A 10,913-nucleotide genomic window follows, 5' to 3' on the forward strand; every position below is an offset into this window, starting at 1 on the left:
CATTGTAAATGAAAAATGTTAATTTTATACATTGTAAAATGTATAAAATTAGGAGAATTTATATACGTTATAAACAAAAAATTAATCGATGACGAATTAGGTAATTAATAATTGTCCTTTTTAAAGGGTGATGAAGGAACTACCATATTTTGGGGACTATAAGACGTTCTGGACCATAAGATGCACCTAGGCTTTAGAGAAAAAAAATAAGGGAAAAATTTTTGAAGCAAAAAATGGGGTAAAATATTTAATAACCTGTGACCCCGCTCTACCACTGCCCCCCCAAAGTGAGCCAGGTAAGTTACATTTGGACTGTAAGATGAACCCCCATTTTTCTCCCAAATTCAGCAGGGAAAGTGCATCTTGCAGTCTGAAAAATACAGTATGTTAAAGAGATTCCAGATTTCATCTGCCAGAGTTGAAAAATAAAGGCAGATATTGCAATGGAGTAGCAAAGGGTTTTTTCCCTTGGACCACATAATAGAAACCATCAGCACCATCCAGCACTGTAGATGAATGGAATGGTGAAGGGCCAGTGGCTAGCTGGGAAGCTGCACATAGAAAAGTACAATTGTGAAGACAGGTCTGAAAACTGCTCATTTGAAAAGGAAACAGAAATCTTACTTTCTGTCTTAGTTTTCTTGAGGACAAATGACAAACGTAGTGTGGGCAGGGAAAGGTCAAGAAACTGAAATATTTATTGCCATTCTTTAGAGAGCGCAAGTGCTGACTGTGTATGTTTCATCTAGAAGACTAAGGGTAAAGTAAACTCCTTGTGTCTTTATAGCATTTCTGTATTTGAACAGCTTTAGTTAAAGAGAATTTTATTTGATTAAATTTGATTAATTTAAGTTGACTCATTATTGCTTAGGAAAAATTATCAGTAAGAGTTATTGTTGAACTTGAAGATTCTAACTAAAATTCAGCCTAATCCAGGATCATAAGAATCAATATGAGTTTTTACTGATGGGCAATTAGGTTGCTTCCAGCACTTGGCTATTGTAAATTCTGCTGCTATGAACATTGGGGTGCATATGTTCTTTTGGATTGGTGTTTCAGGACTCTTGGGGTATAATCCCAGCAGTGGAATTGCAGGGTCAAAAGACAATTCCATTATGTTTTCCGTAGGGGCTGCACCAGTCTGCATTCCCATCAACAGTGCCCTAGGGTTCCCTTTTTTTTTCATCTTCTCCAACACTTGTTTGTTGATTTGTTTATGATGGCCATTCTGACCATGGATGGAAATAGAGAGCATTATGCTAAGTGAAATAAGCCAGGTGGCAAGGGACAAATACCGTATGATCTCACCTTTAATTGGAACATAATCAACAAAAGAAAAAAAGCAAACAAAATATAACCAAAGACATTGAAATTAAGAACAATCTAACAGTGGGGGAGAAGAAGATGGCAGTGAGGTAAGAGGGAGCAGATTCCGATCCCCCTACAGGAGAAAAAACCAGCTGATCTATGGAGGAACAGAACAAAAAGCCAACAGTACCCCAGCATATATGAAAATAGGAGACCAAAAATTGTAGCAGACACTGAAAAACCAGATGGTAAGGAGAGTGCTTCAGGACAATAAGGTCCCAGGAACCAGCGAGGCAACCAGGGTGGCTGCAGCCCCAGGCCCGGCACCCATCGGATCTGCCAAAAGGTTCTTGGGAGAGAGCTGGGTCAACTGCTCCCTCCTGGCCAAACAAAGTTTGAACAGCACCAGTAGAGACCTGGTTGCTTGAAGAGAGGGGAATAAGGACGCAGTCGCAAACACACAGGGACTGTGAGCACCCATGGAGTCTGTGGATGCCAGCTGGGGAGAGTTGAGAGTTGGGCTGTGTCAGGCCCTGATCCCAGTAATCCCCAGTCTGGCTGAAGAATTGGGCTGTTCGAGAGGCCAGGCTACTGTATAGAGCAGCAAGCTTGAGTAGGAGGAATTTCTCAAAAATAAAAACTGAAAAGAGAGGCACTGTTTGGAGAATTCTCCTGCAGAAATCACTCTGGCCTCCTCCCTACCCAGCCAGGCAGAAGCGCAGAAGGCCCTGTACACCCACATAGTCCTGGAAAGAGTGCTAGCCTGAACCCCTGGGACTGGAGGTGGCCTGGCTGAGCGTGGATCCACAGTCTGGAAAGAGTGCACTCTGAAGATGGCCTGGATCCCACACCAAAGGCCCAGGCTAGCCCCAAGGAGGGTGTGAGAGGCTAACTGACTGTGGATATGGAAGGAAGAAAACAAAACCAATCACCCCTCAGCCAGCAAGACCAGAAATACTGGTTTGGCCAGTTTAAAACCAGGAAGAAGCTGGGTTTTTTTTTAGTAATTCTTTATTTTTTCATTTTTATTATTTTTTATCTTGTACTTCCTCTTTCCTTGCTTTCCTTCTTTCTTGTTTTATTTCTTCTTCCTTTATCTCCAATTTTAACTCTTCTTCCTTAATTCTCCTGCTTCTTTTTTTTTAAATACCCACAAGTGAGACAAAAAACCTGGAACTGTGAAAACACCAGAGTTGGACCCAAAGAGGGGGCATCCTGACAGCTGAGACAGTGCGAGAAATTTACTTTGTTATTACAGAGAAACTGAAAGTTAATGCATATTTCTATTATTATTTTTTCATTATTTTTACATCTTTTATTTTAATACTATTGTTGTATTCCTCTTCTTTCTGTTAAGTCTTCTTTGTTTGGCTGGTTAAATTGTATCATTTGGCAGGTTTCCCCTGTTCTCTCTGTCATAGTATATTGCTAATTTACTGTCCTTCACCATACTTATGTTCCATTAGCACACTACTGAAGATCCTATACTCCCTATTATAATTATCCAGATGACATAAATTCTGAAGCCCACTTCACATTTTCCTGAATTCTATTACACAGTGCTTAACTGTATTCTCTCACACACTACACCTATTTACCACCCTTTAGTCTCACCTTACCTCAGAATCTGACCTCCCACAACATCACTGCTTTCTAGATCCAACTCACAATCCTTCCCTCCCCAACAAGAGTCTTATTTTCTATCCATCCTTTCTACAAAGTGGCCAGTTGGGTTGAATATCACAATTAACACTGTACATAGCCAAAAGATCCCCTATCTCTTTTCTTCTAGCTACTACTGTAAATAGCACAGAATACTCTCTTGCTGTCTTAAACCATTTTGCCTTCCCCCTCCAACTGATCACAAAAAACAGTAGGTGGAAGTGGTCAACACCAGGATACCCACTGAAAGAGGAAATCTAACAACAAAGGAACCACCAACAGATAAAAAGAGAAGAAGGTGAAGGAAAGAGTGGAAGCCACACTAACCTCAATCCAGGACCTATCTGGAAATACAACTAAATAGTGGAGAAATTACTTTCTTGTTCAGAACAAAACTGAACAAGAGCAAGGGAGAATCCTCAAAACCTTGTACACATGGAAGAAATAACTTGAACACAACCTGCCCTCACCAGCACTAAGAAATACAACAGATGGTGGACAGATGGACCATCAGTTAACCCGCTGGTGAAAAAGACACACTAAAGAAAAACCCAACAACAATAAAAAACCCAAAGACAAACACAGAGCCAATTTAAACAACAGCCCAAGACCAGTGAGCTCAGGAGATCAAGGAGACTGCACCACTGAATCTCACAGGTATTCTACCACAGAAGTTCACACCATAAACCCAGGAAGCCAGAACTGATTTATTTAAGAAGCTGAGGCTAACAAGAAGAGTCTCACAAAGAAAGGGAAGACAAAAAACAATCCCAAAATGGAAGGAAAAAAGGAAACTTCAGAAAGAATGCTGAATGAAATAGAAGCAATTCAACTATCAGATATTGGGTTCAAAGCAATGGTTATCAGGAAGCTGAATTACTAGAAACTACAGGGAAACTACAATGGACTCACTGCAAACTGAATAAACATGAAAAAGGAAATAGAAACTATCAACAAGGGCCAAGGGGAAGTGAAGAATACAATTTTGGAACTGAAGAACACAGTAGAAGGAATGAAAAGCAGGATCGATGAAGCAGAAGATGGGATCAGTGAGCTGGAGGACAAAGTAAAAAAAAACACACTCAGAAAGAGCAAGAAAAAAAAAGAGGCTCAGAAAGAATGAAGAGGGACTAAGAGAAATGCAATACAATATGAAACAAAACAATAACTATATAATGGGGATACCAGAAGGAGAAGAGCAAAGGATAGAAAGACTATTTGAAAAAGTGATGATGAAAAAATTGTCTAATTTGTTGAGAGAAAAAAATCACACAACTCCAGGAAACACAGAGTCCCAATCAAGAGGAACCCAAAGAGGCCCACTTCAAGACACATCATCATTCAAATGGCAAAATTCCAAGACAAAGAGAATCTTAAAGGCAGCAAGGGAGAAAGAGAAAGTTACATACAAGTGAGCTCTGGTAAAGTTAGCAGCTGACTTTCAATCAAAATGCTCTAAGCCAGAAGAGAATGGCAAAACATATTCCAAATAATGAGAAGCAGAGGGCTGCAACCAAGGCTACTTTACCCAGCAAGGCTCTCAATCAAGATAGAAGGCCAAGTAAAAAGCTTCCAAGACAAAGGAAGTCTAAAAGAATATGCCTCCACCAAACCAGCTCTACAAGAAATACTAAAGGGACTGCTTTAAGGAAAGGAAGGAAAAGAGAGAGATAGAGGAACTTAGGTATGAAAATGGCAATGAACAAATACCTGTCAATAATAACCTAAACCAGAAATGGATTAAATGCCCCAATAAAAACACATAGAATAGCTGAATAGATAAGAAAGCATGACCCACACATTTGCTGCCTACAAGAGACCCACCTCAGGACAAAAGACCTACACAAACTGAAAATGAAAGACTGGAAAAAATTTTCCCAAACAAACAGACAAGGGAAAAAACCCAGGGTAGCAATACACATATCAGACAAAATAGACTTCAAAAAAAGGTCCATAAAGAGAGACCTGAAAGGTCTCTTTAAAATACTCAAGAGAAGAATCCACCAAGAAGATGTTAACATTGTAAATATATATGCACGCAACATAGGAGCACCCAAATATAGAAAGAAAATCTTAGAGGATTTCAAGAAAAATATTGACAGCAACACAATTATAGTAGGAGATTTTAACACCTCACTGTCAAAAATGTACATATCTTCCAAACAAAATATCAACAAAGATATTGTGGTATTCAACAATACCCTAGATGAAATGGACTTAACTAATATATGTAGAGCCCTTCAACCCAAAAAAGCTAAATACACATTCTTTTCAAATGCACATGGCACATTTTCAAAGGTAGACCACATGATAGAATACAAAATAAGCCTCAACAAATTCAAGAACATTGAAATTATACCAAGAATTTTCTCCAACCACAAGAAAATGAAATTAGAAACCAACCCCAATGGAAAAAAAACATTCAAAGATTATGCAATTTGAATAACATGCTATTAAACAATGAATGGGTGAAGAATGAAATTACAAAAGAAATCAAAAAGTTTCTGGAAACAAACAAAAATGAATTCACAACAACCAAAAACTCATGGGACACAGCTAAGGCAGTCCTGAGAGGGAAGTTCATAGTAATACAGGCCTACCAAAAAATATAGAAACATTTCAAACAAAAAACTTAACCCTATGCCTACAAGAACTCAAGGAACAACATCAAAGACAGCCCAGAGCAAGTAGAAGAAAGGTAGTAACAAAGATCAGAGAAGAATTAAATAACATAGAGACTAAAAGTACAATTCTAAAGATCAACGAACCCAGGAGCTGGTTCTTTGAAAAGATAAACAAAGCTGACAAGCCTTTAGGTAGGCTCATTAAGGAAAAAAGAGAGAGGACCCAAATAAACACAATCAGAAATGAAAGAGGAGAGATTACAACTGATACCACAGAAATACAAAAGACTGTAAAAAAATACTTTGAAGAACAGTATGCCAAGAAATTTAAAAACCTAGGTGAAATGGACAAATTTCTAGAAAAATATAATCTTCCAAAACTCACTGAAGAAGAAGCAGAAAGCCTGAACAGACCAATAACAGCAGATGAAATGGAAGCAGTAATCAAAACACAAAAGCCCTGGACCAGATGGTTTCACAGGAGAATTCTACAAAGCATTTAAGGAAGAGCTAACCCCTATCCTTCACAGAGTATTCCAAAATATCCAAAATGATGGAAGACTCCCAAATCTTTTTATAAAGCTAGGATCATCCTAATCCCAAAACCAGATAAAGACACAACAAAGAAAGAAAACTTCAGGCCAACATCGCTCATGAACATAGATGCTAACCTCCTCAACAAAATATTGATGAACTGCATCCAACAATACATCAAAAAGATCATATACCGTGACCAAGTGAGAATCACCCCAGGGATGCAATATTCACAAATCAGTAAATATTATACATCACATAAACAAAAGCAAAGAAAAAATCACAGATGATTTCAATAGATGCAGAAAAAGCATTTGATAAGGTACAGCATCCATTTAAGATAAAAACACTCAGCAAAATGGGAATAGAGGGAGCATTCCTCGACATAATAAAGGCCATATATGAGAGAACCACAGCCAACACCATACTCAGTGGGCAAAAACTAAAATTTTTTCCACTAAGATCAGAAGCAAGACAATGTTGTACACTTTCACCACTTCAATTCAATATAGTATTGGAAGTTTTAGCCACAGCTATCAGACATGAAAAGGAAATAAAAGGCATACAAATTGGAAAGGAGGAAACAAAATGGTTATTCTTTGCAGATGACATGATAGTGTACATAGAAATTTCTATAGACTCCGCCAAAAAACTATTTAACTTAATAAATGAATTTGGCAAACATCAGGATGCAAAGTCAATATCCAGAAATTAAAGGCATTTTTGTATGCCAACAATAAAACAGCAGAAGCAGAAATCAAGAAAAAAAATTCCATTCGATATAGCAACAAGAAAAATAAAATACCAAGGACTAAACCTGACCAAGGAGGTAAAATACCTGTATTCAGAAAACTACACAACACTGAAGAAAGAAATCAAGGAAGACACAAACAAATGGAAACATATATTGTGTTCATGGATTGGAAGAATTAACATCATCAAAATGTCCATACCTAAAGCAATTTACTGGTTCAATGCAATACCTATTAAAGTACCAACAGCATATTTCACAGACATAGAACAAACACTTCAAAAATTTGTAAGGAACCATAAAGGACTCCAAATAGCTGCTGCAAGTTTGAGAAAGATGAGCAAAGTAGGAAGGATCGCAATAGTTGATACCAAACTGTATTACCAGACCACTGTAATCAAAACAACCTGGTACTGGCATAAAAACAGGCACAAAGACCAATGGAATAGAACACAGAGCCCAGAAATAAACCCAAGTCTCTATGGTCAATTAATATTTGACAAAGGGGGCAGCAACATAAAATGGAGTAAAAATAGCCTCCTTAACAAATGGTGTTTGGAGAACTGGACAGCTACATGCAAAAAAACGAAACTCGAGCACCACCTTACACCATACACAAAAGTAAATTCAATGTGGATAAAAGATTTAAATATAAGCAATGATACCATTAAAGCCCTAGAGGAGAACATAGGCAGGAAAATCTCATATATTTCACTCAGCAACATTTTCACTGATATGTCCCCTGGAGCAAGGGACATAAAGGAAAGAATAAACAAATAGGATCTCATTAGAACAAAAAGCTTCTGCACGGCTGAAGAAAACACTATTAAAATAAAAAGAGAACCAACCATATGGGAAAACATATTTGCCAATGATACATCAGACAAGAATTAATCTCCAAAATATATAAAAAACTCACACAACTCCACTCAAAGAAGACAAGCAACCCAATTAAAAAATGGGAAAAGGACTTGAATAGACACTTCACCAAGGAGGACATACAGAGGATTCAGAGACACATGAAAAGATGCTCAGTATCACTAGCTATCAGAGAGATGCAAATTGAAACCACAATGGGGTACCACTTCACAGCAGTCCAAATGGCCATCATAAACAATGCAACAGGCAACAAATGTTGGAGAGGTTGGAGAGAAAAGGGAACCCTAGTGCATTGTTGGTGGGATTGCAGATTGGTACAACCACTATGGAAAACAGTATGGAATTTTTTTTACAAAACTAAAAATGGGTCTGCCTTTTGACCCAGCAATTCCACTGCTGGGATTATATCCTATGAACCCTAAAACACCAATCCAAGAGAACCTATGCACCCCAATGTTCATAGCAGCACAAATTACAATGGCCAAGTGCTAGACGCAACCTATGTGCCCATCAGTAAGTGAATGGATCCAAAATCTATATTTACAAAATGGAATTCTACACAGCAGAAAGAAAGAAGGAGCTCCTACCCTTTGCTACAGCATAGATGGAACTGGAAAAAATTATGGTAAGTGAAATAAGCCAGGCAGTGAAAGACAAATACCATATGATCTCACCTTTAACAGGAACCTAAACAACAAAAACAACAACAACAACAAAAAACAAGCAAGCAAAATATAACCAAGACACTGAAATAGAAAATAGGCTGACAGTGACCAGATGAGAGAAAGGAGAGAATTTCAGGGCAAAAGAGGAAGGGTTTACAGGAATAAGTATAAAGGATACATGGACAAGTACTGGGAGGGGGTGGAAGTGGGTGGGAGGTGGGGAGGGCTGGGGGGTGGGCTGGGATGAGAGTAAAAGGCAGAAAAGTGTACTTGAACAGCAATTAAAATTTCAAAAAAGAACAGTCTGACAATAGCCAGAGGGGAGGGGAGAGGGGACAGTATGGGAAAGGGTTTTCCGGAACTACTACAAAGGACTCCTGGACAAAACCAAGGTGGGGGGATGAAGCGAGGGAGGGGGCTGGGTTTGGCTGTGGGGGAGTGGTGGGAGGAAAATGCAGACAACTGTAATTGAACAACAATAAAGTATCAGTAAAAAAGAATCAATGTGAGTTTTAGGTAAGGAGAGCATACTTTGAAACTGATGGGACATTAGGAGAAAGGGATGTTTCAGGGGGCTGATTTTATCAACAGTAAGCTCTGACAAGGATTCTGGTGACATTTCATAGACATTACTTAACATTGATAAGCAGATGTTGGGAATAAAGCAGCAGCAAATTGCAAGTGAGTACAAGAATGAAGTTTTTAGAAGGTAACATCATGATCTTAGAAGTTATGTGGATTTAGAAGGACCTCACTGGAGCAGTGAGATTGCAGAAGATACTAAACAATCTTTGTGAACCAAAGTCCTTAGTATGGGACTGTCTTTGTTGATTATTCATCCAGAATCAAATCAAAATACAAATATTTTATAAATATAAGTTTATGGTACATTGACCTGTTTACTGATAGTATATGTAGATAAGTATTAGAGTTGGGAAGTGATGATATATATTAGGTTTGTGGGGTTAGTAGGTAGCAGTTTTGTAGGTCTCCCCATAATGTTCGAGGAAAGAAAAGTGCCTAGATTACTTGGTTCCATATGCTTTCTGAGTTAAATTAACAGTTACCCACAAAATATGCTCCATTAACTCACCTTCTGAATACATGTAATTCATCTTAGAGCATAAAACTGGAACTATAAGTGAACAGAACCCCCAAAACACAACAGCTAGAGGTAATCAGAGAGCTTTGCAGAGAACTGAGGATCACTGGTGAAAAATGTCAACATAATGACGTGTTTGAGATGGAGGCTTACATCTTATTGTCCTGCTGTACTCTGTCACCATTCAGTTCTTCAACAAATATTTAGTAGAGTAAAATTTTGGAGTAGATACTGTGTGAAAGACTAGAGTACAGTAATGGGAAAAAGAAACAATAATTACTCTCAGGATTCACACTCTACTGAGGAATATACACACGTAGACTCAGGTACATATGTTGATTTACTCTTGGGAAATGATAGGGTTCTGTGAAAGCACATTGAAGAATTCCCGCTAGGTGCTCTGGGAATTAGCAAGGATGGAGGAAGGAAAGACCAAGAGAAGTGGACTGGGGTGAATAAATGGCATCAATGTAAAGAGTCACTACTCTAGGAGGCTGGCATGAAACTCAAACAGTAAATGTGAAGAAAGGAGTAGTACGAAACAAGGACACAGTGGATGAAGATGCTAAACTCACTTCTCTACTCAAGTTATTCAGGTGTGTGACATGTATCAATCTATTTGAGAGAGCAGGAAAGAAAGGCATCTTACGGAAGACCTTTTCTAAAAGCATGGAATTTATAGGACAATTTTATGAAGTCTTTATGAAAATATTGAAAATACAAGACAGTGTATTTGCCACACTACAGTGGATTCCAGGTTTAAAAAAAATGGCACAACAGTTGGGTGAAGGAGAGAAGTACCAAGCATGATGAAGTGAGATAATCAGAGTATATTTGAACTGTGATACTTTTGACTAGGATCAGTAAACAAGAATAATGACAATATGAACAATTTGCAGGTTATCTAGTTATAAAATTTCTAAACCACTACCTCCTGCTCACTGTTGGATTGTGGGCATTTTCACCTCTCTGAAAGAAGTCACCCATGCTCTGACTTACACTGCCATCCTAGTGTTGGGCTAGCATATTATAAACCGTGCAAGCTGCTCGTAAGTTGCACAAACTCAGTGTTCTTCTTAACATTTTTTCTGAGACTTGGCACTTGGACTTCTGGTTAACTTATTTTTGAGAGTCACTTTCACTAGATAAAAATAAGAGCAACAGGAAAGAAAATTTCAGGGAAGAGTTAAAATAATTTATTTTGAAAAGCCAGCTGTTCTAAACTGTTTTTTTACTCATTTCTCTATTACATTTTTGGAAGTAGATTTCAACCTTGATTTTTATATCTTTTTTTTTAGTTTCTCCTACATTTCTCTATCCCTGCCCCCTGGATTTCAAAAACATTTCTTGAGCATCTGCTACATGACAGACATGGTATTAAGTATTGC

Source organism: Sturnira hondurensis, unplaced genomic scaffold, assembly GCF_014824575.4.
Source record: "Sturnira hondurensis isolate 20B ecotype Veracruz unplaced genomic scaffold, ASM1482457v3 Scaffold0006496, whole genome shotgun sequence".
NCBI lineage: Eukaryota > Metazoa > Chordata > Mammalia > Chiroptera > Phyllostomidae > Sturnira > Sturnira hondurensis.